Source organism: Falco cherrug, chromosome 1, assembly GCF_023634085.1.
Source record: "Falco cherrug isolate bFalChe1 chromosome 1, bFalChe1.pri, whole genome shotgun sequence".
Taxonomy (NCBI): Eukaryota; Metazoa; Chordata; class Aves; order Falconiformes; family Falconidae; genus Falco; species Falco cherrug.
The window spans coordinates 36,003,243-36,016,526 of record NC_073697.1 but is presented as its reverse complement, the minus strand read 5'-3'; the positions used below and the strand labels follow the sequence as shown (position 1 = coordinate 36,016,526).

Here is a 13,284-nt window from a genome sequence, read left to right as displayed (position 1 = left end):
CGCGGGCTGGGGCAGGCTCCGAGCGCCCCGGCCGCCCTCCCCGGCGGCACCGCCTACACAAAGGGCTCGCTTTTGCTTTGCAATGAGTTCGCTCAGATTTATTTACTTTTGCTCTTTCTGCCGTCCCTACACGTATGTAGTGTTTGTAGCTCCTGTCAGCTTTGGGATTGGGTTGGGGGTTTTGTGGTGGTTTTTTTTCTTCTCCCTCTCCCCAGGTTGTTTATTTGTGTTTCTGTGGAGGCGGTTCTAAGTCAGATGCCGGTGCCGGGGAGGGCTCCGTCCAGCCCGACTCGACGCAGAGCCGGCTCCCCGCCGCGGCGGGCGGGTGGCGGAGCGGGCTGTCATGAGCCGTCGGGACGGGTGAGGGCTCCGGCCGGCGCAACCCCCGCCTGGGCATGGCTGGGGGCTCCCCGCGGCTCTGGGAGTGCCCGAGGAGCCCCAGTTGGGTGGGCGGCTTCTTCCCGACACGTCGGAGGGGGCATGCCGAGCCCAGCCCCAGCAAATCCCCTAAAAAAAACAAACCAACAAACAAAAAACCCCCAAAACCAAACCCAAACAAAAAAACCACACCGAACCCACCAGGGTTTTCTAGGAGAAGAAGGATTTCCCCATGACGGAGGGGCTGAGGCGAAGTGGGGTGACCCGAAGCGGCGGGGACCATGCTTGGCACCGGCGGGTCCTGCGGGACTTTCCCGGAGCGCCTTATATGGCGGCGGGGGGGGGGGGGGGGGGGGGGCGCCCCGGGCACGGCTCCGAACCGCGGGGGAGCTGCTGCGTGTTACACGCACGCGTGTGTCGTTCTAGGTGACAGAGGCAGCGGCTACCGCAGGAGACGGGGGATCTCTGAGGGGAGCCCGTCCCGCCAGAAGGGAGAGTAATGGCATCCCTCCCGGCCGCGGAAGGTAAACCTCATGTGGCCGCTGTGGGTTGGGGGTTGGTTTGTTTGTGGTGGTGGTTTGAGCTTTTTGGTTTGAGTTTCTCGTGGGGTTTATTTTGTTGGTTTATCCCATTTATTCGTTTCTTCTTCTTCTTCTTCTCCCCCCCCCCTTCTCTTTTTCCTTCCTCTCGGCGTTTACTGAATGGCACGGACCTGCCGGGGGAGAGGGGGCTCTGGCCCCGCGCTGGGTGGCGGGGGAGCAGCGCGGGGACGTGGCGCCCGCCCGACGCCCCCTCCTCCCCCCGGCGCCCCCCCGCCCCTCGCTCCTGCCGCGCAGCTTCGCCCCCAGCGCCGCGGCCTCCGAGCGGTACCAACGGGCGGCGGCGACGCGGCGGGAGAGGGCACTTCTCCCCCGGAGCTCCTCCCGTTTCTTCCGTGAAGAAATGGAGGGTCTGGGGGCCCTGGGAGTAAAGCCGAGGGTCTGTCTATGTTGCGTTAAAACGGGGGAAAAAAGAGAAACCTCTCGGAGCGGCCACCTGCTCCTCCCGCGGCTCCCCCCACGCCGGAGCTTTTATGGTCCATACACAGTACAACAGGAGCGGCCGGTCATCGGCTCAGCAAAAAGGAGGCGTTAGAGGCAGCAGCGCTCGGGCACCGCGGGCCGAAAGCCTGGCCGCCCCCGGCGGGCGCGGGCCGCGGTGGTTCCGCAGGTGGCTGAGCCGCGCCTCGCCCCGCCGGCTGGGCACCACCGGCCGCCTGGGGGGCGGCAGCCGCCGGGCGCAGGGCTCCGCGCCGCAGTAACGGGCATTCACCGAGAGAGTTACTGCCAAATGAATGCCGGGATTCAGGCTTCCATTTAATGCCGGATAAACATCTCAGTAACCGTGAAAGCAGGCCAATAACTTTTATAGAGGAAAGAAAAATATTTAAAGTCGGTAACCTCTCCAGTAGCTGAAAACTACCTTCTGACAGCAAACGGGATTTTTCCCTCCTCGTCGAATCAAAGAAACTTCTATACTTACACTTCACCCTGAAAGGTCTACTATTTTAAAAGTAACAACACCCCGCAGGACAATTTTTCAGCTTTAGAAGTACCTTTTGAACCCAACCAAGCCGAAGCGTTGCCTGCGGGCAGCCCTGCAGGCTCAGAGCCGCGGAGAGCGGAGCATCCGCAGGGTGTGCTAGGACTGTCGCCTACCCGGGGGGGCGCAGAAGTGTCACCCTCCACTGCAGGTCCTGAAGCTTTTCCTACAAGTTTTCTTTTTGATCTGCTTGCTGTCAAACGAAGTAATTGCCGAAAGGAGTTACCCGCTCTGGCGCTGTGCCTTCAGGTAGCAGAGGTTTTACAGCTGTAAACTTCGCATTTTCTGAGCGTCTCCGGCTCATCTCCCCCCCCCCCCCCCCCCCCCCCCGCCTCCTCCAAGCAGCACCGCAGCTTCCGAGGGCTTTACAATTCGAATCTGGTTCGGTGTTACTCAGTCGCGAACGGGTGGGTTATGTCGCCGTCTCTGCCCATTTAAAATGAATCGACTGGTTCTAGTGACTTGGCGGCTGTGGGTGGAGGCCGAGCGGGGTTTTCGCAGCGCGGCAGCGCTGCCCCCGCCGCCCCTCACCGGGGTCCCTGCTCGGAAAGGCAGACGCGGCGTCGATGACCGCCGCTGTCGCTGGCTTCGCGAAGGCTGCCGCCTTTTGCCGTTGAAAATCCACTTCGGCAATTTCCCCAGGTGGGCCCCTGTGTATTAATATTCTCTTTAATGTTAACGTTACTTAAAAAAAACTCAAAGAAAGAAAGAAACAAACACAAAAAACAACCCCCCAAAAAGGCGCTTGCGACTTTGAATTTTTACCTCTTCTCGGACATGGTTCTAAGCTCTTCATTTTATCCGTGTGAACGAAAGCCGTAAAGATTGAGGTATGGATTCATAAAGGTAGGTACATCAGTGAACATGCAGCTATATGTGAGTGTGTGCTTATATATATAAGCAGTTTTCTCACTTGTTCATAGCACTTCCCTTGAAAAAGAAAAGAGGCTGAAACGGCTAGCCCTCCTCAGATTAAAATCTGCCTGTTATTTTTAAGTGTTTAAATCCTTTCATCGGGATTACGGTTTTATTCCAAATGAAGAAGTATAGGGATCTCGCTTGTTGCAGGAAAAAAACCCAAACCAAACAAACGAACCAACCTCAAAATATTTTCTCCACCTTCCCACCGCCAAAACAACGAAACAATGAAACCCCTGAGCATCCGAGCATTTTGGGGTTTTCTTTTGCTTTCGTTAGTCAACGCTGAGATTTAACAAACGGTTACAGGTTGGAAAACACATTTGAAAACAGTAGGGTCACGTTACGACAAAGGTCTGGCCAGCATTAATCCAGTGTTTGGAAAACAGTTGACAGTTGTGAGGGTTTCCCCCCTCCCATCCCTCTCCTTCCTTTCCTTTAAAAAAAACCCCCAACCCTTCCACAGGGAATCACAAACCCTGTCTCAGTTGCTCTAGGTGGAATCCCCCCTCCATTTCCACTTGCAACCAGCACGAAGGGGTAAATTAGAAGATCATTTAATTATTTTCATTCTAATCTCTTTAATCCCCCTTATACTAGGAGCAAATGATGATAATGGGATCCACATGGAAAAGACCCCCGGGAGGGCGGGTTAGGGCAGGGGGATCTTCCCAGCCCTACGCCCTGGCAGGTGGAGACCGGGTGGGGCGGAGCAGGGCTCGGCTCGGCTCTAAAATAAATAACGCGTTGGAGTAAGGCTCCTTCATCCCTGGGCAGCTTATTTTATTTTATGCTTTTTTTTTTTTTTTTTTTCCTCCCCTCTAAGTGACGCGGCTGTAAAGTGACCCAGTTGTCGCCCTGTAGTAACAGGGGACCCTCCTGAAACAGGGAGGCAGGGCGGGAGATAAGACCCCGCTGACCCCGCTCGCCCCGCTTCCCCCCGCTCTCTCCATCGCCTCCTCGGAGCCTCAGCAAGGACGAGCTGATTAATTTTCTGCGTTCGCCTCGGTAATCCCCGCGGGCACCCGCGCAGGACCCCGGCTGCAGGGGCTCCGCTCGAGCCCCGGCCGGGGAGGTGGAGAGGAGGAGGAGGAGGAAGGGCAGCTTATCAGCGGTATCAGTAATAACCGCTGCCGTAGTAATACTGCCGTCTGAGGTTGCAGGAATAGAGCCAACAGCAGGATCACCGGACGCTTGGCTTTCTTTGGATGTTTGCAGATCTGTACAAACACGGAACCTGCCGCTTTTTATAAACACGTTGCAGGACGCAGTCAATCAATCATACTGGCAAGCAAGCAGACCAGGAGCCTAGGATATATGCAAGGTAGAAATATACACATATAAACCCTGTCAACTTTGTAGTATTTACACTTTTTAATTTTTTTTTCCTGTAAGCCGTTCTAAGAGAAACTGTATCTAGAAAGATCCCAATAAAGCTAGGAAATCGCAGTGAAAAAGTAGGAGGTGTTGTTAGAAAGTTATGTATTACATTGTATGTTTTAATACCAGCAAGGGAAATGTTAGAAAAGAGAAGGAGAAAATAAGTGTTTAAGCAAGTTGGAGACTTAAAAAAAAATAAAAAAATCCTATTATACCTATGGTCAGGGACACAATTTCAAGAGTATGTGGCTGAAAAATGTGAAACCTGGTCATTTTAAAATACGAGGCAATAGATATATCTGGAAAAGACATGAGTTTACCAGATTTTCTAGTCAGCAAAGTATTCTTCATGTTGCAGTCATTTCTAGTCTTACTTTAATTTGAAACATATTTGTATCCAGGGATAGGTCCCTGCAAATGCACCTCTGCGCTTTTTTTTTTTTTTCTGCTTTTTTTTTTTTTTTTATGATCTTTTGATAATAAGAGCTCTGCACGGCATGGAGTTTGTGCCCTCTCTGACACAGAGTCTTTTGCTTGCAGGAGGACATGTGTGAAGAAGGAATCCATAGCACAAAGAGCATAACAGATCTGTAGCATCCTAGTAATGCAGAAAGAATAGTTACATGCCAAGGTAGGAGAAAATCAAGGTCTGGGATTTAAAAGAGGGGCATATTTTGGGCTGGTGTAAATTAGGAATTTCACTGAAACAGAGAGGTGGCTGATACTGCAGAAATGGTGTGTGGTTGTTCTTATGTTGCCATAGTCTGAAACTGTGGCCCTTTCTTCTGGATAGTGAGCATCAAGGAAAGCCCTGGGCTGCTGTGGCCTGGTGGGAGAATGATGCTCAAGAGAGCAGAAGCTGTGCTTTGACAGGAGTATCAAGGGAAGCTTTTCCCAGCTGGCAAAACCTGCCAAACATGTTTGTAGAACTGGGGACCAGAGTGTTGGTTTTGCTCAGGAAAGACCTTGTGACTGCCTTGCTGCTATAGAGCCATTTTCAAGCATATTTTTCTTTTGTTGCAGTTACTGCATTTGTTGTAATAAAGTTTTCTTTTTGAGAACAAACTTGATATTAAACTCACCTTCATTTCATCGTAATCTGTTAAAACAAATCTTAGAAGGAGCCCGAACCAAATACTACTCATGTCAAGAGAGTGGTTTGTGGTGCTGCCCTTCCAAGCTGGCTGGGTCTTGCAGACATAAATAGGAAAGTTGGTGTCATTGGTTTCTCAGAAATTTGAAAGTATGCGTTTAAAAGGTGTGTATCATCAGCATAATAGGGATTGGGTTATTCATCTGCTTACACATAAAACCCCCTCTGTAAGGACTTGTGTTTAAAACAGATTGAATCACTTGATTGCTTAAAGGCCATTTTCATTTTTGTATAACAATTTATACTTATCACCATGTGAGAGCTTCATCAGTCAAAGCTTTATTCTTGTGAACCTGATATATGATTTTCCATAGCGACGTATTATGGAGTCCTTTCACAGAAACTTGTCTTGAGCTAAGGTAGATAAGACTGACACAGTTGGGGATAAAATTATTAATTGACAATTTTCAGTTAAAATAGTACATGAAATAAAAAATAATAATAACTAATAAAAATAACTAAAAAAAGATTCTGTAAATATTTAATAACTTTGATGTAAGTGATATTTTTGTAAGCACAGTAACACCAGTTCCACGTTCTAACTTTCTGGGGTAGTAATTGTAAGGTGACTCTCTTCTCCTCTCAGATACCAGTGGATCAGTTTGGGCTCACACAAAGTTTACAATCTTTATGCACAAAAATTCCACAGGAATGGTATTTTAATGTTACAGAAAAACTGTGAAAGCTCACACATTTTTTTTTTTTTTTTATACTCAAAGATTCACAGTCTCCCCCCCTCCCCAAGTATAATTGATTGTTAAGAATGATATAAACAAGGTCTTTTGGAAATGAAGAAAGTGAAAAAGGAGGAAAGGGGGAGAGAATAATATAATACACATACCTGGCAGTGTAAAAACCCCACCCAGCCAGCCAGCCTGGTTTTCTTCAGCCTTTGAGCATACCTTCTAAACGTTGTGATATGGCAAGTGTCAAATCTCTTTCTGAAAGATCTTACCTCTGAAGACAACGCTACTGACTCACCAGACTCTGAGAAGTGCCAGCCAGAGCAGACAGGTGCTGTTCATTGGCATATGAACAAATACATTCTCCTTCGCTACGTTATTTGGTATACCTGCACCCTGAGATTTGGCTACAAAGGGGGTGAAACCAAAATGGCACTTTAATCACCACTTAAGAAAATCAGATTATAGTTTACTAAAACTGAGACACCTTTTCTTTTAGACCAATATTCTGCTATGCCTGTACAGGTGGGACTCTGCTATTTATTTTACAGACCTCCTATGCATCATGGGCATTGAATTTCATTATTTCTCTTTTCTCTGAGGTTAAATGCTTTTTGACTACGGCATTGCTTATGTTAAGTACCAGTATTACTTGCACTACTTGTAGTAAGCAGAAAGCCTCCAGAGAGTCAACCTGCTTTTGTTTCTCTGCTTTACTGAGAATAGATTATCCAAAAAGATTTGAGAATACTGCTATGTTGCAGTCGATAACACAGTGACATTTATCAGCTTAAACAGTGTGCTGAAACCATGGGTCTGTCAGAAGGTCAGGGATTAAAGATACTTCTAAGCTTTTGCTTCTTTCAAACCATAGTGACATCTTGACTCTACTCCGTGAGTTACTGATTGGCTTTTGACAGTTGAGGGGCTGGAATTTCACTAGGGTGTATCTTGGAAGTTGTGTGGTAAGGATAATGTTGATAAGGCTCTGCAACTGTTACCTCACAGTCGATGCATAATTATGCTTAGTTCGAGCATGTAGTGAACAACTTCTATAATAGACTAAAGACCACTAATCAGCATTGGTGGAATTAATTTGAGGATGATTTTGGAATAATTATGAGGTTGAAGTTATTGACATAAAGCTGTTTGATTGGCAACATAGGCTTCCTTTTCTGTTTTATTGTTGTTGTTTTGTATAATAGAACAATGTACTTAAAAAACGTTGACTCTCACTGAGAGTACATCTTAACTGCTAACTTCTCATTTCTGTTATTTAACCAGTGTTAAGAAATTGCAGAGAACATTATATGTTTTAAAGATAACAAGACTACACACCACCCATTTACTAATTTGAGGGGAAGAGCAGAGTAGGCTGCAAAGGGAGGCTGCTCAGCCTCACTGGGGACAGCTGTGGAGAGGAGCAGACTTGTCAGAAGGGCAGGAAGGCTGTTAGGTTACCGCAGGAAAGAGGGAGGATGACGTATGAATATGGCTGGGACCAGGTATCCTCTTACAGAAACCACCAATCTCACCTCTCAAAACTTCTGTCTTAATCTGCATTAAAACTAACAAGATATTAGTTTTAATGAAGCCTTTAATGAAAAGAAAATAACTTCCTTTAGCTTTCCTCCCTTTTTACTAATTTCTGTTTTCAGACCCAGGTCATAAATCTTGATTTATGTTTAACAATTTAACTTAATATTACTAAATATTACTCAATTATAGGAATTTCCAATGCATTTCAGGGTCTTCGTGATTATAAATACAATCTTTTATATAGGAAGTCAGCACAATGTCTATCTATGTACCATTTAAATCTTCAAATTAGCCCTTCAAGTGCTGTGATTTTCAGTATATGTTATGCAGCACAATGTACATTGTGAACACTTAATACCAATAAAAGGAAATAATAATATATTTATACATTTATTTTTAAAAAGCTGAAAAAAAGTTTTAGTAAAAGCTGAGTACTAATCATGTCACTTCTGTATTTTATTACACATCTAAACCATATATATAGGGAAAAAAGATTCAAGTGTTTCTTTATCATATTTTTACTGTTATAGATAAATGTTGTATATCTACTGTAAATTTTGCTGCTAAGCCAGAAAAAAACCCCACGCCCAAGAAAACCAGCTTTTGCTAGTACGAAGCAGAAATGGTACTGTCAGACAGAGACAGCATGGAACAGTAAAATATTTGTTGATATAAATTCCTAAGTGGAATTTAGAAATAATATAAATGTTATATATATAACTAACTAATTAAATAAGTTATATGTAATATGAAATGAAGAATGAAAAAACGCATGATCTTGACAGTCACTAAGAAGCACACTGAGAGATGCGCTTCCGTAGCACTTCTAAAGCAGTTCTCTGTTTTCCTTGCTTGTTCTGTCACACAGGTGATCAATGCTGCAGAAGGCAAGTAAGCTTAAGAAGTTCTGCAGTTACAAAAAAATATATTTTGATTCAGTTGCATTACATGTAATATGAGAATTAGTCTGAATTCTGGATATGGAGATGGAAGCAGCAGTTGTGAAAATGCTTTTTTCAACAGGTAAGAAATGGCAAAGATAAAAGTCATGCTAGGAACACCTGTGGCACCATGCTCCATAGGAGTATGTTCTGCCTGGTGTAGCAGAGCAGTACCAAGTCTTTTTCATCATCTACATCTCTGTGAAGCCTCACAGGAGCTTTGGCCTGCTGACTTAGTGGGTAGGACTCATGTGCAAGGGGGTCCACAGGAGCGAATGAGAAGTCAGTTTTTGGATACAGGGCTATGTGACTGCAGAAAGACTTGTGCAGCACAGGCAGATGATATATGTTTTCTTAGAAGGGGAAGGCTGCTTTTGAAATTAAAATCTCCTTTCCTGTTCTTGTTTATTTCATGTGGAAGGAGAGCACAATGCTCAAACGGTGGCCCAACAGATTAAATTTCACCAAGGAAAGTGAAAAAGGCAAATTATAAATAATTATAAATATCTACCAGACATTTCAAAAGAATTGCACATTTTCTTATGTTATGGTTACATACAACTAGTATTGCAAACTTGCTAGGTTTTGGGTATTGGCATCATGCGCACACAGCTGTGCTTGCCTGGAGTCCACCAGAGCATTCCTTGCCACTTGGCAGCCTGTTTGCATGCGTAGGGCTCAGAGGATGAGATCCCCCTAATGGAATACAGCCAGAAATGAGGCAGGTTGCATAGATGGTCTTCGTCCAGAAAAACTTACCGGAATGAGCTTTGATCATCCCTGCCGCCTTTAAAGAATTTCTTGTTTGCATGGATTATAGGATTTTCCAAATGGTTAAATATAAAGGCTATGCCTGCTCTGAAAACTTAAGTTTATACTGGTATCCACTGTCAAAACCAGACTATTGAAATAACAAATGAGGTTCACTTCCTCAGAATGTGTAAATGTCCCAACTTAAGAGTTAAACTTTCAACAGCTGAAAGACAATACCATTGACATGTACCTGGCACTAGTTACTCAGGTTTATTTTTTCCTGGAAAGCTGTTTTGGGCGACAGAGTGGCGTCCGGGTTTCCCAGGTTGTTGTGCTGACAAACTGCAGTGGTGGTAAAGGCAGGGAGTCTGACAAAATCTCATTAATCATTTTAAATTAAATCCAACATTCCTCTCCAACACTGCCAAGAAAAAAGCTAACTTTTACAAATGAATACCCTCTCTGAGAAGAACTGGTATCCTGACCGTGCTGCTTTCACATAAATATGCTTGACTTCCGTTACATACACATACTCAGTAAGCGGTATTTTTAAACTTAAAAAATAATGTATTTGTTGGATTGCTAGAAATCTGAAAAGTGCTTTTTGCTCATTCTCTGTATTAGGTGCTATGAGTGAATTACATAACTAAAAATCAGAACCTCTTCAGTCTTTCAATGAATCATAGGTTTTTGCTTTTTTAAATTATAGAGCAAATACAGAAAGTTCCTTTTCAATGCAAAAAAAATCACATAGGGAATGCAAATATTCTGTGTAAACGTTTTCTAATCCATCTCTTCTTTAAGCTTTTTTTATATGAATAAGAAAGGAAAATGCAAATTTATTAACATCATTGTCAGCAAAAGCACTGAAGTGATGAAGGAGCAACATGATCTCTCTGAAGCTTTTCACATACACATTAATATCTGTAACTAATCCTAACTATCTGGTTATGATTTAATTACACACATTGTATGGTAAATCTTAACTTTTAACATCTGATAAATAATATTAAGACAATCACATAAAATTTTATCTTACTAAAATCACTATTATAGGTAGATTATATAAGTTTGTATATTATTTCTCTTTAAGGCAAAATGAAACCATAATGTGCCTATGGGAGACACAGGAAATCCTTTAAGTCTGTTCTTTGTCCATTTTAATAGTGCTTTTGAGATTAGAGTGGTAGATTTTACAATGGCAGAGAACAAGTCATCAGCCTTAATGTTTATTAGTTTTGATACTTACATGAAATATGTGAAAAGAAAAAAAAAACCAATTCAATATATTGCAAGTAAATCTGACTTTTCTAAATACTTACTGTTGTTATTTTGACGTTTTAACATGATCAAGTAGGTATTCCTCAATTTTGCTTAAACACTTAAAATAATTTAGTACTTGTTTTCTAAAAATAGAACTATAAAAAAAAATCAGATTGCACAATGACAACCTTACACAGAGAAAAAAAAACCTATTACCACTTGAAAACAAGAGCAATTCCTGTTGATAAATTTGTTTATATAAAGAACATTAGTAAACTGCAGTATACTGAAGAGGAAACAGTAATGTTTATTTGCCTAGCTAGACAGTTTATTTTCCTAAAACTGTATTTTGAAACTGTTTATAATTTTTCTTTTTCCATTGAGGGCGAGTGGGAGGGAAAGGTTGAAGAAATTCAGGGTTTTTTTCCCTGAATGCGAATTTCTTGCCCACATCAAAACTGACAAACGTCTCTAACTTACAATTGTTTGGGCTTTCATATGTTGAAGGACCCTTGATTTATTTTAAAAAGCCAAAGCTATATAAATCTATTGTTTAGAGTATGAATGGAAAGTATTCAAGACAGAAGTAGAGTTTTGCGAAAATGTAGATTATCAGACACTGTCTATAACTAAACCACCTGAATATGTAATACATGCCATATTCCTTGAACAAATGCAGCGAGTCTCAGACTTCAATACAGGCAAAAATGAGCTGTATTGTGTGCCCCTTTACAGGGACACAGGTATACTCATTTCCTCTTCATGAACAAAAAACAATTGTCCTTCTGTCACATCTGTGCATGCTAAAGTTAGCAAAATTTCAGAAATGGCCATTCTGAATACTGCTTGAGTGTCTTTTAGGACCAGAATAACTAGTGTTTGCAGGGGGATGGGCTGCAGGCTCATTTTTTCCTTCAGCACTACGTGCAGCCGGTGTGAAGGCAACATCACATAGCCAAAGTTCCAAGGACAGGCAGTGGTGGAATCACTGTAGCTCAGGAATCACTTTGCCGTTATGAGGATGATCATGCTCATAACTTAGAGGTCTGGGATCCTCTAAGTCTCCTGAAGTGCTTCATCAAGTAACTATGCCCACATCATATCATTAATGATGCCTGGATCAATCACTATTTTCTTTTAAAGTACATGGAGACACCAATAGGACACCAATGCACTGAAGACGACACTGTCCAGCACTTCGTTTTTTGAGGGCTTTTAGTGGATGACTAAGAGAATTCAAACTTTACCTTCCACACTTTGTTACTGTTACTTTGCATTGTTACACCTACTTAAGACTTTTTTTTTTTTTCTTTCATGACAGAAATTTGCCTAACTATGAAAAGTCTAGACTCTTAAACCACAAAAAATTACTTCTCTGCCACTCTGGAGAAATACTTCAAAAGAAGAAAGGACAGAAGAAACGTCTATTGTAATTTTTTTGTTTCTTGGTTGCCTCTAATAGAATTCACACTTGGCATGTTGTGTTTGCTGTTTTCTGTTCCAGTCCGCATTAGTAGACTAGTAATTAGTAATGTAGATTAGTAGATTAGTAATGTAGAGCGTGAGCTGGTGCTAACCATCTAACATTGTTCAAAATCCTATTGTAAAGATCAGATGCTGTTATCTGCATGTGATTAGGACTATTTTTTTTTTCTTTTTTTTTTTTTTTCCCCCAGACTTGCGTCTTACGGAAACTTTAACCATACCATCCTGTTTCTGATTTATCTGCTTGGATGTTACACTGGCCTTGAAGCTTTCTAAACCTTGTTAATAGACGTACTCATCTGTTCCAGAAAAAAAGATTCTGTCTGCCTGGAGGCTTTGTTCTGTATCTCTTTGAGGATGGGAACTAAGCATAACTCGAAATTAAGAGAAATGTAGATTAACAATTCATACTCTTGAATCAGTGCAAAATCAAAACCAGCATCACTAATGTCAACATAAGTACAAGTCAGAAGAGAATCAGACCTCACTCTGCATTTGTGGTTTGAGAAGAAAACATCTGATAAATCAGTTGTAATTAAAATCACTGAATTCTTCTTTTTACATGTGTAACTTTTGAGAAGTGTTTTGTGGAAAGCCATATTCTGCAGTCTTCATATAAGATCGCTTTAAGCAGCACAGAGACACATCCTTTATTGTTGGTTTTACAGATTATATTAAATGTTTTTCAACTTTTTTTTTTAATACAGGACCAAATATGTGTGCCTTAAAGTTCCCCAGCGTTCTGTATACTCTTTATTTGCATTTGAGATTACTTGACCACTGTGGAATGCATCCTTGGGCTTTCTGAAATCCATGAAATGACACAGGGTGATGAGAAGTTATCCTGAGAGAAGGGGGTGATATTGCAAAACCTGTCTGGAAGATAGCGGCAATACTGCTGGTTCCTGGCTTGGGTTGTGTATGCTACACGAATACAAATGGCATTTACGCTTGATTAAAGGTAATGTAATCAAACCCACAACTTTTTCTGGGTGCATTTTTGCATATGAACCAGGGCTATAAACAAAATGTACTAAACCCTTGAAATAGGAGCAGTAGCTACATTTCTTTTTCTCCCTGTCATTTATGTAGCCCTTATGTGGACTATCACTGTCATCACTCTTCTCATATCCAAGACAAATGTAACACCCTCTAGGTGCCAAACAGAAAGCAGCACTGTGGTCGAAGTGCATGCCTGTGTAGAGTATGA

The 13,284-nt window shown here is 42.7% G+C and overlaps 1 long non-coding RNA gene across 1 annotated transcript; it reads left to right on the top strand.

The window, feature by feature from the left end:
* Positions 1–777: 777 nt before the first annotated feature.
* On the top strand, positions 778–13,049 carry LOC114014836 (uncharacterized). Its single transcript, XR_003558506.2, has 3 exons — positions 778–902; positions 4,798–4,888; positions 12,782–13,049. It is a non-coding gene; the product is annotated as an uncharacterized LOC114014836 (long non-coding RNA).
* Positions 13,050–13,284: the final 235 nt, after the last annotated feature.